The sequence below is a fragment of the Acromyrmex echinatior genome, chromosome 1 (assembly GCF_024713525.1).
Source record: "Acromyrmex echinatior isolate Ae372 chromosome 1, ASM2471352v2, whole genome shotgun sequence".
Lineage (NCBI taxonomy): Eukaryota > Metazoa > Arthropoda > Insecta > Hymenoptera > Formicidae > Acromyrmex > Acromyrmex echinatior.
Window position 1 is genome coordinate 11588886 of NC_141852.1, and position 21155 is coordinate 11610040.

Consider the following 21155-nt stretch of genomic DNA (forward strand, 5'->3'; position numbering starts at 1 on the left):
TATTTTATTATTTGATGGATCTTAGATGCTTGTATGATTCTGTGTGAATTTATATATTACGTATGTATTATCAAAATCATACACACAGAATCAATACAAGCATTTAAGATCCAGCTAGACCGTTAAATAATAAAATAATCACATATATTGTAAAAATAACTAAAATAAAATTTCATGTTTTTTGAAAAATAATTTTTTTGCTTGTATGATTCTGTGTGAATTTACATACTGCGCATGTACAAGCATTTAAGATCCAGCTAGACCGTTTAAGGCATTAATTTCTATAGTTTGTGTTATACGATTCTATAATATGTTTTGTAATTGTTTATTATTTAAATTTATTGTTTATTTTTAATATTTAACTAATTTTTTGTTAAATTCACTTTTTCAACTTTTTATTCAATAATTAGAAATAGTTTTTATAATGTTGCACAATAGTCATCTGTAATATAACACAAAAGTATTTTAGTCGTAGTAATATCATGAATAAAAGACATTTTAGAAACATAAATAAGATGTTCTATTTTTAAATATAAATAATGATTCAATAAACGCATCTTTTTGAAAGACGTAAAATTTTCTGCATCACAAACAGAATTAATAATATCTGTCGTATAACAGCTCATAATACTTTAAAAGATTTACAGCAATATGAAATATTCAAATAATCGAATAAAAAATGAATAATAAAATCTTGAGAGAATTTCAGAGAACTTCAGAGAATTTAGAATATTCTTCCTTTATAAAATTAATCTAGGCCACTGTGCGAAAGAGCAATGTAAAATTTATGATTATTGGCATGAGCACGAACTTTCCTTGGGGGAGGAAGACTCTTCCCTTTCGTTCGATCATAAAGAAATTTTGCATTGGATGACGATTCACATTCAATCTGACTTTATAGAGATTCGAGAGAGACTTCTTTGATAAGCTACAATAGCATCGTGACTTACCCGGAATATCTGACGTATGATTATTTTAATTAAACGCATCCCACGTTCGAAAAATATTTTCTTTTATTTTGTTAAGCTTAACAATTTAATGCATCAAGCATATTTGCTTGCGAGAACTGTATGTAGATAACGTAGAATAAAAAGCAATGTCGGTAAGAATAGCTTTTTTTATTTCTTTTTCTGTTTCTATATCTTCTTTTTCTATGTGAAAAGTATTTATATCAATATTTGTTTATGTATTCTTTTAATATTTAACTGTAAGACTAGATCGATACATTTTAAAAGCGCGATTCATAGACATTATTTTTACCGTTGAATAATCAACAAATACATAAACAAAGTAAAACTTTTGCGTAACTTTCCACTACTTCTGTTTGACAAAGATCACGTTCATCTCTATATGCAAACTTTAACACGCAGAGTGAGATTACATGCAGGCGGTCACTCGAATCAAGTTGCCATTCAAGCGTGGTAGAACATAATTGCGTTTTGCGCTTTGCTAGGACATGTACTTACAATACTTGCCAATGCACGCAATAAAAGCGAATACGTACTTCCTCTCGCAAAATCACTCCAGTTGAGCAAGTGTATCGAACACGATTTATCGAGATATAAGAGGATAAAAATGCATATACAACGTATATAATTCGATTAAATATATTCAATCTACAATAAAATTGCATGATTTTGTTGTTTTTACTCGTCAAATTGATGAAGAAATTGCAAAGGAAGATGACATTTTAGGAGTAAAATTTAGGAAAACAGTCTATCTTTACATTATTTGTCTGTTCTAAATTTGAATATAAGGCTTAAAATTATCAAAAATCTGGGGAATTTTATGAGAATGCAACTTTTCTACATAATAATTTTGTAGCAAATATCTTTCAATGAACAAATGGTAAATGTGAACAAAAAGTTCTGTCTATATGTTCAGAATGAAATGTTGCATTAATAATGTTATATTCGTTCGCGAAATTAATTATTGAAAAAGTATTTAAGGATTGTATTATTAAAAAATATCAGTATCCCATTTATTTTAACATTCAGATAATTATCCCGATTGAGCTTGCTTCTGATTTCTTTTGCAAAAATTGCGGTTGAAGCCCTATCAGCTTTACTGTCGTATTATCGTACTTGTCAAGCACAGACAAAGGATTACAACACGTATATGTTCCTAGCGTTACCACCATGGTAACGAGAATGGATTATACGAACCGTAGACGGATAAGAGCGATACTGGTCGATGTTAACCAAAGCCACCGGCAGTGCTTTGATGTAAAATTGAGATAGTAAGAGAAACGCGCCAGAACTGTAATGTTACATGACACGGTGTAGCATTACATTTTACAAAACGCAGTATCCTCCGATAATTTCTTCGACAAACGATTTTACTTTGCCTCGTGGTTTTTGTAATGCGAAAAGCGGAAAAATGGGTTGAAAGAAATAATACATGAGATTTTCCTATGAAAGAGACATCGATGGATATTAATTTTTTAGGCTACGTTATAAAGCTATTCTTTTTTAATGATATTTGAATGAAACGCATTGTTCCGACACAATCGCGCGTTTAATTGCCCTCTACGTTAAATAAATGAAATATTCTCTAGGAAAAGTCTTGCTTCGTGCGATAAATGTTTTGTCATATCGCGAGTTACATGTAAAAGTGGATTGCAATTGAAACTGTAGAGGAAGCACTTTATTTTTGAAATATTGGGAAAAAAGTTATTGGGATGAGGCCAAAAGTAATACAAGTTGGAGGACACATTGATTCAAAGCAAGTTTTCATGTAACTCGAGAAAGATTTTATCTGTATTGTACTGCAAAATTTTTAATAAATTTTGTCTCTATTTGAAGCAAGTTTTCATGTAACTCGAGAAAGATTTAATCTGTATTGCAAAATTGCTAATAGATCTTGTCTGCTAATTTAATGACATTGATGAAAACCATGTATACGCTCTTTGATAGAACAGAGAATATAACAGAATTGCCAAAACTGGAAATCAGGAAATCAAAGAATTGAAAAAGATCAGGGAAATTAGGGAGAAGTCAGAGAATTTTGCAAAATTTTGCAGAAAATTAAAATTCTTAATTTTAAAGAAGTATAATAAACATATATTACACGTAATTTTGAATTATTACCGAACAAATAAAACTAAAAATGTCAGCAATAATATTAATTTACATTATCGTTATATTGATTTCTCAATATTTGACAAATCAGGATAAAAGTGTCAAAAATTTTAAAATATTATTAAAAGTTAGAGAAAATTAAGAAATTTTGTTTATAAATCAGGCAAAAGTTGTGGAATTTTAGGATGAAGAATTTATGACAACCTTGTACAAAAACATTAATTGTAAATGTATATATGAAAGAAAAAAGACTTATAGTAAACAGATAGATGTCGTTCCGTCTATTGAAGAGCTTTGTTTCGATTTTCAGAAGACCTATATAGATTCTAGTGTTAGATAAGAGATACGCGCGATGCGTTCACGCGAGATAGCGCGTTGTCCTTGGCGGTCGGCTTGCACTCACTCATGAGAACGAGGGGGTGGATTTCCAACGATGCTCGCGCATCCCCTTGCCGTGGAGCCGACCGGCCGGCGGGGTAGGTGGCTGCGTTCGAAATATCGGCCGAGGAGAACCGCGCTCTCCTATCGAGTTCTCCCTTCAGTGCGACGCGCGACCTAACACCGGTAGGACCGACGCCGCCCTCGCCCCCGTGTGAAGCTGAATAAAATCTGCGGATCAGCCACGAAACGAGAGAAAGCTTGAAATCGAAAAAGATTGAAAATCTCCGCGGGATACTGATCACATGATCGTCGAGTGAGTTGTAGGATTGAGGAAAGGTTGTGCGAGCGATATTTCAGAAAAGCCCATCTTGTTGGGGAAGAAGATAAAGGGGGTGAAAGAGTTAACAGAGAGGAGAGGAAATTTTAGCAGAAATTCTGAGAAAATTTACTTAGAATCTTCTTAGTTGAAAATTATCAAGCAATTCATTTAATTTCGATTTGTAAAATATGACAGAATAATTTCGGTGTATAACAAATGCCATAAGAAATCGACTGTACAGAAGAAAAGTCAATACAGGAAATAAAATTTATAGGACAAATAATACGCGAGTATAGTTCGCGACATATGGAAATGCGTACGCTGTTTGGAGTAAGAATTGAATAGCTTGGGAAAACGAATTCTGAGAAGGAAGTCCCGTTGCGAGACAAAATTACTGGACAAAACGGAAACGCTCCACTGCCAGAATGTCATCGTCGACGAAAATCGAAGGTAAATTCTCGTTTATGTTTGTGTGAGCGCGCCTGATCCACTGTACTGAAAATCAAGTCTCCTATTCAGCAGGGAAGATATTGATTTAAAAAATTGGTTGATGATTTTATTGAAAAACCGCATCGTATTGCACGACATATATATATATATCGAAATATTATAAAAGTTTCAAATTAATGAAATAGGATCATAGGTAGCAAAAAAAATTTTAATTGTACCTCTCCAAATTCTCGAAAAATTGTGTGCTTGCTGTTAATTTCACAAAATATCATTTTTTTACAATTTTGGCAGAAACTTTTTAAAAAACCTTGACCATGTCTAAACTTTTAATTGAATATTGATATAAATATTTGTCTACATAGGCTTTATATTTATAGCGTTTTTACAAACTTTTTATAGGCAATATTTTCAATGAAAAGTTATTTTGCAATAAATGTTTATCGTATCGTTTTATAGCAAATACTCATTCACAAATAATCAGCGCCATCATCGCATAGCTATTAGAATCTAATAATATGATATTTACCGAGTCAATAAAAGTTACAAATTATTAGTATATTATTTATAGATCATCCATAGATACATCAACATATAAATATCATTAAATTTATATTTAAATATAGAAAGAGATTCATAAATAAAAGAGATTTATACAATCAAGATTTTTTATGAGAAAATTTTTTCAAATATTTACAAAGAAAAAAAAGAGAAAACGTACAGACATTTCGTACAAAATTACTGAAATACTGTTATTTTATCACGCATATATTATTTATTCAAATTATTGATAAGAATTGGTTAAATGGACGTGAGATATTTATTGTCAAAGCACTTGTTAAATAAATAAAACATTCTACTACGTTTACTTAATGCATAAAAGAAAGAGAGACATTTAATTTACGTTTTTTATGTATTTAACAGAAAAATGGAGTAAAAAATTTGATGATATGTATTATCCTTTACCTTGACGGTATTTTGCCGCGTATGGTCACACGGTTGCCTTTTCATTCCGTGGTAATAACCATAGAGAAAAAATATTTCCAGGGTACACTATATAATTCTCATCAGCATCCACACGCGCAATTGCATGCGCTTTGTTTCGCCGATTTGCGCGCCGAAAAGTTTAAATCGTAAAATCAATATGGCTCGTAGCGTCGACGATAATTGAATCGTTCGCTGAATTGCAAAACGGTCGTTTCGTAGGCGTTGCAAATTCAGAAAATTTAAGAAAAAACTAGAGCTACAACTTATAGCGAGAAAAAGAGAAAAAAAATTAGACGTAAAACCAATATGAATATTCAATCAATATAAATGGCAGTTTTTAATCCGTAAATATTTGCTCGCATTATTTATACACATTTAGTTAGCTTTTTGGGTGGTGAATTACAGCGCGTGAATGCACGCGATTAAGCCCCAATCTGGATTTCATTCGACCGATAACGTTTTTTTCGTTTCTCTTAATCACCACGCAGATGTAACATTTCGATATTCTAGCAAAATCAAGCTTGAAATTACATTATGTTAATATTAATTAAATTATTTCCATTGTAATGTTATATAAATAAAATTTATATTTTCCGTTTTTCCCTTTCTCAACGATCCAACTCCTTTTTGTTGTATCATTTGAAATGACAAGCAAATAAATTACAAACAATTCGTACAAACAATTCCTATTATCAGAATGATTCTGAAAATGCCGTTTCCACAAAATTTTAAATTTTCGTGAACGTTGCACCATCCTCTTTTCAGTTTATACAAATTTTCTGACTTTTTCGGAGAATGAAACGGGAAGTGTTATTTGAAATCTACAGGGAGACACGCAATATGGAGTGTATCATAGCAGTATTAAATTCATATCATCAAATTATACTCATTGTTAATTTGAGTTGTCTTTAATCTATAAGTTACCTGCTTTTACTTAATATTACGTTAATTTAACTAAAACATATAATACAGTTAAACAATTTAAGTCAACAAAAAGGAATTAAATTTAACTCAATTTAGTTTATTACGTACTGAGTGTATATATGAAGTCTGTTTTTTTTTTGCTTCACTTTCTGAACTGGTACACACAGTGCAATAAGTTGAGTGAAACAAATATACGTTTATTTCACTTCATTTTATTGCACTTCAGGTTCAGAGTGCAGTAATAAAAAATAGACTTATGGACGTTGTTTACTTTAAAATTAAACAAACAATAAATAAACAGATTGACTTATATTTTGACACATATGAAAGTTAAAAACAATAAGATGTTATACATATATTTAACTCAAGAGATTGGGTTGCCATTGCTTCTTTAATATCCAAATGCACGATGTCCGTCCGTTTACATCCGGCTCGACGGGAACTCATCGGCAAATGCAGAAAGATTGCGTAGAGCAAGACTGCTACATAAATTAGTTTCCGCGTCTGCGAGGCACCGCCGTCCCTCATTTCGATCGAACTCGCCATTGATCTGCCTCGCTTTAACGTCGGCACGCGGAGCAGCGGTGACAACTGCATTCGGTCTCGAAATCGCTTGGTACCGCTTGATAAAGCAATCCGATTCACGTTGCCCGCTGGTCCCGCCGACTTGACTATCAATTTCACGGCGATTTGAGCGCGCGGCATTACAGAATTGTAAATCCATTCGACGACAACGACGCTTCGCCGAGCGTGCACAGCTGTCGACACGGTCGACAATTACGAGATACGATCTCCGTTATCCTTCCCCCTTCGCTTCCTCCCGGAAAACGAAGTCACGTCCGATGACGTTGTCGCTCAGTTTCCAGCTTGCTGAAAACTATTACAAGGTTGCCACAAACTGGAAATCAAGAAAATCAGGGAATTGTCCGGGAAATTGAAAACGGACAGAGAAGTCAGGCAAAAATCAGAGAATTTTATACAATTTTCTGTAAAATTAAAATTCTTGGCTTTAAATAAATTTAATATACGGGCATCACACCTATACTTGGAATACTATCAACTTAACAATTAAAAATGTAAGCAGTGTCAGTAACATAATAATTAATAATAATTTATATTACTATGTTAAATTTGTTTCTCAAACAAAATATTTAACGGTTGCTAAATCAGGAGGAAAATACAAACAATTTATTGAAATTCATTCAATTGGAAATTTATTCAAATTCATAAATATTGAAAATCATAAAAATTTGTCTGGAAATCAAGGAAAAATTTTTGAAAAATAATATTAGTGTTCTCGGTCAGAAACCTTCTGTACAAAAAATTTTTGCACAATTCGATAACGATAGCAAGAAGATCAAGAATATATGATCTTGCAGCTGTTGTCGCTGGAGAATAGAGTATATCCAGTTCGTATTATTGCAATGGTTGCGTGTCAAACATCTATCGTTGCGCTCCGGACTATTTCTAATGATATTGAAATAATACGAGTTGAAGGTTTTCGCAATACGAAATTGCTGCATTTTAAGCTGCGGCCATTCCATTAACCTAAGCAGCTTTTCTCCGGTTTCAACAGGACCAATTTCGGGAACGTATCACTTATTTTACATTCAAAAGACTTCTCCTTAAAACAGATGTCGAAAGCAGATGTTTCAGATAATGTCGGGAAACGAAAATTTACAATATATTTATAACTTTTCGTATAATGGGAGAACTTTGGCACCAAATCGTGGTAACTTTGCTCCAAATTTTCATAATGTCCAGACAGCACGCATGTCAAATCAGGACATACGTGTTATCTAAGTATTTTTTTATTTGAGTCAAAGTTATCCCGACTGGGTCAAAGTTATTTCATTTTATGATAGTTATCAAATCTTTACTCTAGAGTTTTTCTCAAGCAGCAGTTACGATGAAAAACCATCGGCAGATGCGAAGTATTAAAGAACGCGATAAAAATTAAACATAGACTTAGCAATTCTTTGCGGTTTGAATTATTTCTTGCGAATTACCGAAAATCAAGGATTTTATTCTCTATTTAATTTTATCGATTCAATATAAATCAAAGAATTATCTTTTATGAATTATTTAACATCAAAGATTTTACTTTTAATTTAATCGATCTATTATTACATTGAAGAATTATTTAAAAGAATTTTTTGAACTTTCCAAAAATATAGTATGTTGATTTCAATTAAGATATAATTCAAACGTTTGAAGAAGTCATGAAAGATAATCGCAAAATTTCAAATTTAGTTCGTAAGACCGCGAAATCTCAGAAAGATGCATCTATTTGTCATCCAGGTACGATTACGACATTCTTGTGCGATGGTCATTGATATATATCGGATGTTTTGCTTTATCGAAAACTGATTTACATCGCCTTGAGCATTCCGGCATTCAATCCTACCCCCATATCGTCTCTCTATTATCCATCGGCGCCGCATCCAATACGGTCATTGCGTACACCGCAATTTCAATTCTCTCTGTCGCCCCGATGATGCATGTCTCACGCTTGTATTGTGATATACAGCACGGTAATTTCAATGCAATGACAGATGCTCCGTCATTCTCGAAAGAAACGTTCGCGTAATAGCCAGAGGCTTATCGCTAAGAGTGCTATTTGCCTTAACTATGAATATGATAAATCCTCTCTGTCTTTGTAATAAAAAAGTTGTAAAATAATCTTGACAATTTTATTAATATAATTTAGGATTTAAGGACCAAACTTAATTTAAAAATTCTAAAAATTTTTTATATTATTAAACAGAAATAATTTGTTGAAGTCTAAAAATTTAGGTAAAGAGGCCTGATTCTTCAAAAATTTTAAGTACGAAATAAAAGAGAAATCTATAATACATAACATATACTAAAGTATTTTTATTTTTTAAAAATCCAAATCTGAAAATATATAATTCGCTAGAATATTAAAACAATTATGTAAGAAATTTAATCATAAGTTTGCAAAAGGTTTTAACATTCTAACAACCAACATCCAACAGAATTATTTTCAAATCTAACTGAATTTTCAGCTAAGTATTTCAACAAAAGCATTCTTTCTGTGTACGCGACTGTTAGATGGGGAGGTTTAATAAATTCCACCTTAATTGCTGTACATATTATTTAATTGTGCTACATATTTTCATCTTAGTAATTTTACTTTCCCGCATTTCATCTCGCCATGCGTTCTGTGTGCGACTTCAATCTGAAGTTTGCACATCAAAGGCATTTCGCAATTCTGCGGAAGAATTGCAAATGTCTGTACAGCTAGCAGGATACTATCACATTTATGCAGCCACATCTACCGTGTTATTCACGCGAATGTTTATATGTTCCCGGAAACTATTTGTATCTCTGCTCGCGTCTCTTCCTCACGGATCATATATGTGTGTCCACACAATTCCCACGCGTAATGATTCACCGAACGCGCCCAGGCGTGCCGGCGCGCGACGGATCATGGGATCATACATTCAGCCATATCGATTTGCGAAACGGCGCGAAACAATATTTCTCGTTCTACTATTGCAAAAAGTTTTCTGTTTCACAAAATATATTCGCACGTTCCATTTAATATTAACGTATCCTGCAAATGCACTCTACATTTTAAAAAGTCCTGGATACATTGTGATGTTGCGAAATTGTATCGCAAATATCTTCGATTCTAAAATTTATGTTTTGAAATAAATATGCAGTGTGAAAAATTTTAAAGTTTCATCTGTTTCTCTCACTTTTTTTACAATTATTTTTATATTATGTTAATTTAGAAACAGCACTATATTTTGTTAAATATAATAATTTCTCGTTGATATTCTCATAAAATGTGCTTTCAAAGTTATACATATTCAGCATAAATCGATAAAAGTTTTAGCGAGCTTTGAAGTAGTTGTGCGACAGAAATGTATATTTTGTAGAGTTTTATACAAGAAGCACAGAAGTTTAGCGTACACTAGATTAATCACTAATCGAGCGAAAGAAAATAGCCGGTCGTTTCACGGAAATTGATCATGTGAGCACTAAAAGTCTCGAGAGTTCGCGCACGAATTTTCCGAGGAAACGAGATCGTCGAAAGTCTTCTTCTCTCCGCGCTTGAATTGTGTATATTAATTTTATATGGACTTTTACTTGCCCATAAATTAATTCAAGATCGCGACTGAATGACAAGGCTGCACTGAAAGAAAAATTTACCAAATCTTCTTTCTAAAATTTTTGAAGTGGAATCTAATTCTAAAAGTGATAAAGAATAACAATTGAGCTAGCGTTGAAAAAGAGTGACATAATTATCAATTTCAGATATCACTCTTTAGAATTAGAACTCCAAAGATTTTAGAGAGTAATTTAATATAATTAATATAATTTCTTTGATACAATAATACTAAGAGTAAACATTTACTTACAGTAAATAAATATTTACACAATAAAAAATGATTGTAAAATCAAATTATTGGTTTTTGTATTAAGTAAATATATGTTTACATTTAGTAAATATTCATTTAGAACTATTCGAACAAATATTTATTAAAATTTAATAAATATTTTTTCAATGTATGCAATCAAAATAATAGTTTAACAAATTTAATTGCACACGATTTCACGATTTGTTGACATCACAGATATTTCACCTGGCCAACTTTTGGATCCCGCAGCAAGATCGTCATATAATGAATCGAGCTGTCATTTTCATTTACTGAATAACCTTCTCACCGATGAAATTCATCATAAATTCTTACGCGATAGGGATACTTCTATTGTCAGGTCGAACAATATAAACTTCCTCGCGCCGTAAAAAGCCGCGTAAATCATGAAGCATCGCAAACGTAAATCATAAAAACTTTGCACGATGCTTTAGTCAGAGAACAGAAATACATTGGAATCCTTACGAAGAACATAAGGATTCTATTTCTGAGAACGTATATATATATCCTTCCTCTTCTAATTTCGCGGAAATTGACTGTTCGTGTTAATTACACTCGAGAAAAAGAGTCTCGTTGGCTCAAATAATTCTAGTGGTAAATGAACGAATTACAACTTTTTGGTTAAATCTATTAGAATTCTGATTAAGATAACTAGAATTCTGATTGGTATAATTATTCTAGTAAAAAATAAAAATTCTAATAGAATTTATCAGAAATATTGTCAACCAGAATTCCGATTATCTCAACTAGAATTCTAATAAATTTAACCAGAAAATTCTGATTCGTCCATTTTTAATCAAAAACTTTTTTCAGTGTATTATTCATGTATTAAGCATGTTGGATTGATAACGATTATCGCGAGGAAATACAAACTAAAATACAAACGTCTGTCTATTGACGATGTTGATCCCAAGACATATTGTTGAGAGCCAGGCAAGGCTTCCTTGCATCACCAATATTTCGCATGTGTTTTCGATTATATTAAGCATCTACAATGAAATTTTAAGGGGAGTCTAAAGTGGTCTCTGTTTTACCGATTTACTAACTAAACTTTTATATTAGATATCTAAGCCTAATTCTAAGAGTCTGAGCACAAGAATTGTCGTAACACTTACTTAGAGACTTAAGTTGTAGACGTAAGTAATGCACAAGCTTTGGCGCATGACGTACGATTTATTGTCGTTTCTTAGAGACACGGCAGTAAGTTGTACGTCATACATGTGAAATCTTGTGCGTTACTTATGTCTACAATTTAAGTCTAAGTAAGTGTTACAATTCTTGTGCTCAGACCCTAAGAACTCAACATTGTTTGTTCATGTAATTTCTAGTCTAACCGAAATTGTTTTATAAGTCTTAAGCCATAAGAAATTGATCAATCACAATCAAATGTGAAGAGAATTGACTATGATTTGTCAATTTCTTACGACTGAAGGTTTAAGGCTTAAAACTGAAGTTTTACACCTTAAAATTTTATTGTAGACACTCTGCTTTACACAATCTTATTCCGGGATTAAAATACCGCACTGATGGAAAAATTTCAGAATCACCTCATCGTATCGCGGTTGAGATTAATAATCTCTACACGTGCGCGATTATTTGATTCGACGTGACATTAATAGAGCAAGTAATCAAAGTCGATACCGCTATTTCATGCTATTGATCAAAAGAAAATTCAAAAGAACGGAGGACCGCACTTTAGAGCATGAAATGGAATTTCGCCGACTATAAAAAGTTAATTGCAAAATCAACGTCTCCGCCCTGTGAAAGAAAACTTTCCGTACAAGTTGGAGTTAATTTGGATAGCGATGATCGATGAGATTAACTCGCCCCGTAAGCGGAAAGGAAAAGAAAGAGAGGCACGAATTCTCGAGAAAATCGGTGGAGCACGTACGGCCAAATTGCTTGTCCATCAAAGAAAGAATAATTCACAAACATAAAATACGAACGAATTACGTATTATTGCAAAGTTTTGACGACGAATAAAACTTGTTTTCTTGAGCAACATTACTACGCGATTGTGAAAAACATTGACATACTTTTTTGGTGTGTCAATTTAAGGGGATGCTGACGTGACAGAATTACCAAACATTGCAGATTAGAAAATTCTTTAAATTGACTTTACAAAATTAAAAACCTTTTTACATGTTTAAAGTATAATATATACACAAATAAGCCATGTGATACTTAATTTAAATTTTAAAACAGAAAAAAAAAGAAAATTATATATACGTATATTATAATTTTTTAACAATAAGTTGAGTATAATTTATTACTTTAAACATGTAAAAAGGTTTTCAATTTTGTAAAGTCAATTCAAAAATTTTAAAAGATAATATAAATATTATCAGCTCCAAATTGCAACAGCAATGAAATAACTTAAACAGATAGGTTAACCACGATCTTCTTTACATTTGCCTGTTAGATTCTATTATACTATGTCTCACACATTACTCTTGAATACATACTTTATAAAAGGATCTGATCTACTATATTTTAATTCACATCAGTGAAAAAAATCTATTGACACAACTTTTAAATCTTGATTCTACTCTTTCTAGCCATCCAACGACCAAATAATTTCAATTTCGTAGATACTGCAAAATTAATTGTATTTTAATTGTATTTTATATGACTTCAGCTGTTTTGACTTCAATAATGGTTATTTTTTTTTATATTATATTATTCCAATGTTTTAATTATTAAACTTTATTGCACTCTAAAATTTTAATTCATGCTATATTGTCATCAGACTGATGAAGACTTATCTATTTAAATTATTTCAATTCAAAAAACATTTTAACCTGTAACGTCAATAACTTCATCATGCCAATATCACTAATTTATCTTGCGCGCCATTGCATGTAATAAAGCTATTTAAATTCTCGTGGTTGCTGCGATATCAGTTACATGAGAGTTACATCGAGCGGTGCGATAAAATCCACAGGGAGGCCGGACAGAATTAATTACACCAACCCTGACGAAGGTGTCACCGATAACATGATCGATATGTTCATTCTCCATCATCGTGTATTACACGTTTTCCACCTCTACGAATTGTACCGTGATCCCTTTTATATGCCAAGAACGTCATCAATAAGGAAAAAAAAATGAATTCAGAAAAGAATGCATCTCTGCGAGATTCGTCCTTTCTTTTTACTATGAGTTTCGTAATCGATCAACGTCTTCGGCATCTTTCCTTAATGGCCGCCAAGGACCGCTGTGTCGAAGTACGTTGGTGAATTTTGCTCATTCTTTGGACTAGTATCACATATCTCTTTTTTTCTTCTGAAAAGTATTTCAATGGATACTTTTTTTGGACTATGCAAAACGCAATCAATTCGTTTCAAATCGAGTTCTACTAATTCATCCGTTGAAGTCTTGAAAGTTTTGGATAGCTTCTCATAAGATATAAATTTAGATACTAAACGATTATAAATGTGTACAAAAATATATTTTAAGGATTACTTTTTTCACAAACAGATATTTTTGCATTTTTTAAATTTCAATTTTCAAAAAAAAAAAGAAGAGAAAGAGAAAATAAACAACATTAATTGAAAAATAATAACTAAGTTCAGTACTTTCTTAAAAGTTTTTACTCATGATATATTTGCAATAAATCTTTGGTTGTCGGAAATTTATTTCTATTATTTACGTTGTAAAGTATCTCAGTTGAATTGCGAACCGAGAAGTGAAAAACTAAAATACTCGAGTAATTTTTTTTCCTGTGTTGGGAAATCCAGTCCTTTCGCGTAGATATACGCTGTGGGTGAAAATTCCCGTTGGAAGCTGGGGTTCCATCCGCGCGGTAGAATGTAATTAATTCTCGTCAAGTGAATATTTAGAAGCGCACAGTATTTTACGTGACATTTCGCTACAATACAACGGGAAAATGCTTCGCGCCACGGCCGGGATGCGGTTTTAATGATCGACTTTCAATAGAAGGTTTTCCAATAGTATTAAGATTGACATCGTCAGTGATACATGATGGATATTCGTTTAAACACGAGCAATATTTCGAATATATGCCTCGAAACTAAACATTCTTTTTATTCTTTCTGATAGTAGCACATAGTAAATCTTCTGGTTATTCCAGTCTATTTATTGACATTTTTCAAGGATCTTTTTTGATGAAAACATTCATCGTTAATCTTTCTCTCGGTATTAAATTTTTCTGTATGAAATCTATATTTTTTGAGATATTTTAAGTAGTTGCAAAAAATTCGTCATTTATCACGATTACGATTACATGATTTTTTTTTTGTCCGGAAGGAAAACCATGTGGGAGTGCTTAGGAAATTCATTGCGTTGAAGAAGCTCCATTTTTCATTACAAACGATGACTCGCGGATTTCGCACGGAGAGGACGAAATCGTAAAATCGTCCTTGCCGTATACAAAAAGCCTCTTTAAGGCCACGTTTTCTTCCTACGGCCTTTAATCGCTCCTCCGCGTGACTACAGCTAATGGCATAAAAAAGCAAAACGTCACTGTAAACTGGCTGAAGTGGATTGTATCGTGGCTGGTAAAAAAGGTCGAGACCGCGACTCACCGCACAGAGATTATTTAAAGTCGAAATCCCGACCGCAGGATGATGTAATCTCGAATAATACAAACGTCGTAAGCAGTAATGAGATAAAGCTCATCGATTTTGCTTCTCCCAGAGTTCGGAATTCAATCGAATTTTGTTAACTGCGTTAATTACGCATGCTATATCGATAATAAAATAAATGAACAATGAATAAGTAATGTCCTTATCCGAAACGATTAAATAAATTTACTCCGAGAGTTTGGTATATAGAATCAATAAGTTGATTAATTTATATGTAGCTTCTATTAAATATAATATTCTTTATATTTAGCATATTCACAATATTTATTTAGAGAAAATCTTGTACAATATTTGAAAACAAAAATATATTCATAGCATGATCGTAGTGTATAAAAAATAATGCCTGTGGAATATATTATATATGCGTGTGGAATTTTTTTAAACATTATTCTTCGTTAAAAAATGTATATCATAATTTGTAGTTTAACAAACGTTTAACAGCTGAAAATAAATCGAAAAAATTAACATAATATTAGCTTCAAGAAATGCAAAAAACGCAGAATTATAAAATGAAAATGATGATGTAAGCTTATTTAATTAAAAAATCATTTTACGCGTAGGGTCTAATTTACGTTATCTACTCGTATTACGTTGACCCACTTTTCCGTTAGACCCACGAAACAGTCAGCAGAGACAGGTAAATGATAAACGGTAGGTCCACAACAGGTCTACGATATTGCAGGAATTTCGCCGTTTGCAAAAGTCAAATCACGAATTCCTGAGTTTCAGCCAGGAATCTTCGGTGCAAGTAAGCCGCGTTCCGATATCTCGCGATACTGAAATTCCGTATGCATAATTCGTTCGAATAATTTGTCGCAGCATTTATCTTCGGCTTGCGCGGAATCCTGCGTGACGCGTGTGCGTGCGCAGCATTTTCGCACGATTAGGATTAGCAAGCGTACCGTTTACCACAAGTGTTTAATTGAGCTTTCCGGTCCCGATTGACTCTGTCAAACTAAGATGCTTCGCAGGACTTTGAGCTGTTGTCCTTCACAAATTCCATGCATTGTTTCACGTAGATGAGGTAGATACTCACCGCATCGTAATTGTAGCGGCTCTTCCGAGTAAACTCATGTTCTCAGATTATTCCGAAATGTGATTAAACCGTGTTACAAGAGAAGTTTAACATCGTGCAATCATTGCTTCGAAAACAATGATTAAAATTTCCAATTAATTTTAAAGGTTCGAGAAACCGTTTTTCAAATCTTACACCTTGATAGTGGCACTGAAACAGTATTACATTTTGAGAGAAGAAATACAATGAAATAATTAATTATAACAAATTTTACTCAAGTAAGCTGCAAGATGTAAAAAATGGTCCTCCGTTCTCTAAAGTTAATTGGATACATTTTAAATAATTTTCCCGTCTTGTAAAGGTTAATTACTACAATCAGGAACGTAAGAAATTTTCTATCATTTCATGTGCTTTAATGAATTTAATAAAAAGAAGTTTTTATTACAAGATTCTAAATAACAGATATCTTAATATAAATCAATCTTTTTTATTGTGCTTTACTGAAATTAAGCAACGACGTACGTTGTCAAAAAATTCAGCACGCAACTTTTAAAGCGTTTCTCGAAAACCGTCTCGTTTCCTCTATTTATTTTATAGAATGGAAGAGCAAGACCTTCGAAAACGTAACCGACAGTTTCTCAACAGCAATGTCTTGGTCCTTCAATTAAATCCTATAGATAGAGATGCAGATCGTGCTGGTGCAACTCAGCCGCCGAATCTTCGTCGGTGACCTGAATTCAACGCTCACACGCTCGATTAATTAGTCTCTACGAGTGGCACCCTTCTCTCTCATTAACATCTTCCTCTCTCTTACAAACGTTCCTTTCTCGTTTCCTCTTTCTAAAACACGTGCAGTAAAATCACATTTAAGTTTGAATTTCAAATCGCATTCAAAGCACGTTTTATTTCTTTTTTTCTATTTCTTTCGCTGTTTTTTTTAATTCTACTTGTCCCCGAATTTTTAATTCTCTTGACACTGTTTTTATTGCATTAAAGAAAGAAACGGAGGCGTGGGTTGAGATTGAATAATTGACATATATTATGTTATAATATGTACATAAGAAAACACGATTTCAAACAAAATTTTGTATCCTCGTTAAAATGAGTACACAATGTATTTCGTATATTTCAATAAAATGCAAAGAAGGATTTTCTGTATTATAGACCTCGCATTGTTCATTTTGTGGTTTAATGATATTAAAATATGACGCTCTGTAATGTAGTCAGATATAAACGCCGTTACAATATAATGAGGTGAGAATATTCATAATATTCATGCTTTAAGTTTTAGCCTTTCAAAATCCTGATAAATATCTTACAATAGAAGCCATAAATATAATCGCGATTACATCCTGTTTTTATTGAAGATTATGTTTCATTACTCATTATTATTTGTTTGGCTCGAATGGGATTAAGCTGCCAATTTAAAGCAGCGCATTGGATTTACAACATCGAATATTAGAATAAGATCTTCTTTATACATTTCATTGTCACCTATAGAAAAAGGAAAGTTTGAAATAGTTCAAATAGTTAAAGAAGTTGTTAAGCTCTATTTTAAATTAGTTAGATAAAATCTGCAAACAAAAGGATTAATTCTAAAAGATCTTACGCATAAACTTATCCGCTGAAATGGTAAGCATTATTTCTGTCGCGTTATATCTGTCGTTGTAACGCGAAGATATCACAGCGAGTTTCCTGTAAACCCTGTAATCGAATTTTGCAATTGATCCTATTGATACCTTTAGGCATCAGAGCGTCCTTTAGATTAGAACATCCTTTGAGATGTTCGACACCACGAATTCTTCGCATTGTTTCATGAAAATGAAGGAATCGTGATCCATTGGCTTATTCTACTTCCTTTTCTTTTCTCTTTCCTCTCTCTTCTCTCTTTTTCTTGCATCCATCAGTTTGACGGATAAAAATATTATTAAAACAAAAATTTAAAGATATCTAATATCTAATCTAATAAAATATATATACACTGAAAAAAAAGATTGGTTGCTGCAATCATATAAAAATGCTATTTTAAATGCCATATTTTATTATCTAAATTGGAGCAACCAAAAAAAATCTTTTCTTTCAGTGTATAAATAAGATATTAAACTTTTATTTAATTCCAAGATAAAAGGAATATAAGGATAGAGCATAAAAATATAGATGCACAAACTTGTATAATTTATAATAATATTAACATTTTCTTACCATCAGTTAGGTGCAAAATGAAACGAATTATGATTGAAGATTAAATTTCTCACACAATATGACAGAATAAATTATGCTACGTAAAGTTTGGAGATGAGAGGTATTCCCTGCGAGACTTGATTTTCTATTTGACATATTTTGCTTACATATTTACTTACACATCTACTTCGTGCATCAGGCGAGCTCTGCTCTGTTAGTAATAAAACTCCTTAATAGACACGATCGATTCGGTTACGCAGATCCCAGGCATTACATCAGGCCGTCGTCGGAAATTAAAAAATGCGCTCCGGTGCTTTGAAGAAAACGCGAAGAGTCGAGGAGAACGAGAAGGAGTGATCGAGGAGAGACGAGCGGATAATCGAAAGATATCACGCGATCATTGCGAGGAGTGAATGATAATTGCCGGCGAAACGTTCGTTCGACTTCTCGTCGGAAAAGCTGCCCGAAGGATCGCGGCAAGTTATTTCTCCGGCGGCGAGCCTTGAAACAACGCCGATCGATTCCTCGAAGGATAATAACACTTCTCCTGGTCTCGTGGTCCCTTCGAGATATACTGAACGTCCTTGGCCTCATTCGCGCCAACAAGCTCGAGAGGTATTTTTTTCCCCTCCCGTTTAAAACCCTTGCGCAGAGGGTGCAACCCGGCTGTCAATCCGGAATCTCACGCTTTTGCGCCCGACTTGGAATCGGGTCCGACGAGTACAAATTTCTTCCGTGAATTTTGCGCCCGGCCGTTCCGATCCTACGAGTTGTGAACCGAATCACTGTGTATGAGGAAGTTTCTAATTAAAGTTGCTGCCGTTTGACCGTACCGTGCGTGTCGGCCTACGCGCGATAGAATCACGTGAATCGCGGGCAGAATCAAGAATAGCGTTAATCCGAATCTCGCTCTCGAACTTTTGGTAACGTCATGCATACCTCGTAATCTGGCATGCCAGAGCGGACTGCTATCAGCGGCAGAATTCTCATTGATGTCTACACGTTTCCAAGTAGATTTTGTCGAGATTAACGTGAAGCGAATTCATGAGGTAATAAAGCGAACATAGATTGAGCGAGAGCGTCAAATGTAATTTCCGGTGTAACGATTTTGGCCTTTTTGAATTTATAATCTAAAACACGATTACAATAGCTGAAACGCAGTATAACTTCACAATAATTCGTATGTATACATTGTATGTTGCTGTTATTTTAACAACAATTTTTTTTATTTATAATTAAGAAATTGTGGCTGATTATAATTGATTAATAAGAATAAGACGGTTTCTTGACTTTGAAGAACAATGAAAACGAGGTACTAGAATTCGCAATAATGAACGGCAGACGAGGCACGCAAATGCGTGCTGAAAGCTCGCGATAAATAGAAAAGCATAAAGCACTTTTTCGAGACGCTCGCTTGAAAATCGTGTTGATAATTTCGATTATGATCGTGATACTTAGCACTATCACTTGCCACGTAAATCGTCTGTGATTCTTTCTTTGGGCGCCGAGCGTGATATCTCATAGAAACGAATATGAGAGGGATTCGTGCTCTCGAGATAGCGTTCGTGAACTGGTCATAATCTTCGAAACGTGAATTCTGACAAGGAAAATAGAAGACTCTTCCACTGAATATTTGCCGAATGGAAACACATTTTGAAAACCATCAGCCACCGTCTCTTTCACCGTGGTGAAAAGCTGCGTAATCTTATTGGAATTGTATAATAGAACAGGAATAACTTCTAAGACGATAGAGATATCGTTTGCAACGTTCTTAATCGATTCTCGGAAATTTTACTTGAGTAAGTTTAAGAAAAAAAATGAAAATCAAAAATTTGAGAATCAGTTTAGAGTTCTTCCGTCATTGATCATCTAGAACGACTATTTCATCGTATAGTACAACAATCTACCTGTAATACTTCTAACTTTAATAAATATAAAGCTGCTACGAATAAATTGGATCTCTCGCATAAACAAAGAGAGCCTAAAACTAGATCGAAAAGTTTACTTTAGAATCTTGTTATCCGTTATACTAATAGAAAATTAAACGATTGTATCTTCAAATTCTACTTATTCGTTCAGAGCTGCAACGAGTGACTGCGAATCGAATTCGATGCGTTATTATAGCGCACAATCAGCTTAATCATTATACGCTGCCATACAACATAAAAATTGTAATTTATCATAAGAAATAAATCGGAGGGCGCGTCCCGGAGTAAGAAAGATAAAAGTATTTAAAAACTTGACGGTGTAATCTTTATTGGAACGGCAGAAATTGCAAACTTAATCGATGCAGTAGAAGAAAGCACGAGACACTTGACGCGCATTGAGGAGCGATACATGTATATGTACGTATGTGTATGTATTAGTTTCCGCGTCTTTCTCGCTAGCAAGAGTTGTAAAATTTACGACAAGGCAGTACAGCGGCTGAAAATTGCCGCAAGGAAAGGCGCACCTGTAAAAATTGTAGAGGGTGAAAGCACCACAGGAAGAACAGAAAAATCGCCACGTGGCACTTGCTTTCCTCAATAAAAGTACTCCAATAAAGAAGGAAAAAGAGTAAGAAAAGAAAGAAAGAGAAAATTAATCACGCAAGAAGAGAACCGGCTGTCGGATGATTTTACCGAAACAGTCCAATTAAGTGTTCTAATAAACAGTGTCTAATTAAGCCAGAGAGTGGAAGCACCAGGTGAACACGTGGAAGAGGGCCCGACGGCGCGCAAGAGCGGCTTCATACGCGGTCTCGTACGCCGATTGAGCAGCGGCGGCGGCAGAACGGGGCGATCGGCTCGTTCGATTGCCACGTGT

The 21155-nt window shown here is 33.5% G+C and overlaps 1 protein-coding gene and 1 long non-coding RNA gene across 3 annotated transcripts in view; both read left to right on the plus strand.

Moving 5' to 3' along the window:
• LOC105146037 (uncharacterized) overlaps window positions 1-21155 on the plus strand; it is a 112809-nt gene that overhangs the window by 26308 nt on the left and 65346 nt on the right. The gene's annotated exons all lie outside the window — the stretch shown is intronic.
• On the plus strand, window positions 65-20863 carry LOC147910964 (uncharacterized). The gene is made up of 2 exons (XR_015546964.1): window positions 65-4230; window positions 18611-20863. It is a non-coding gene; the product is annotated as an uncharacterized LOC147910964 (long non-coding RNA).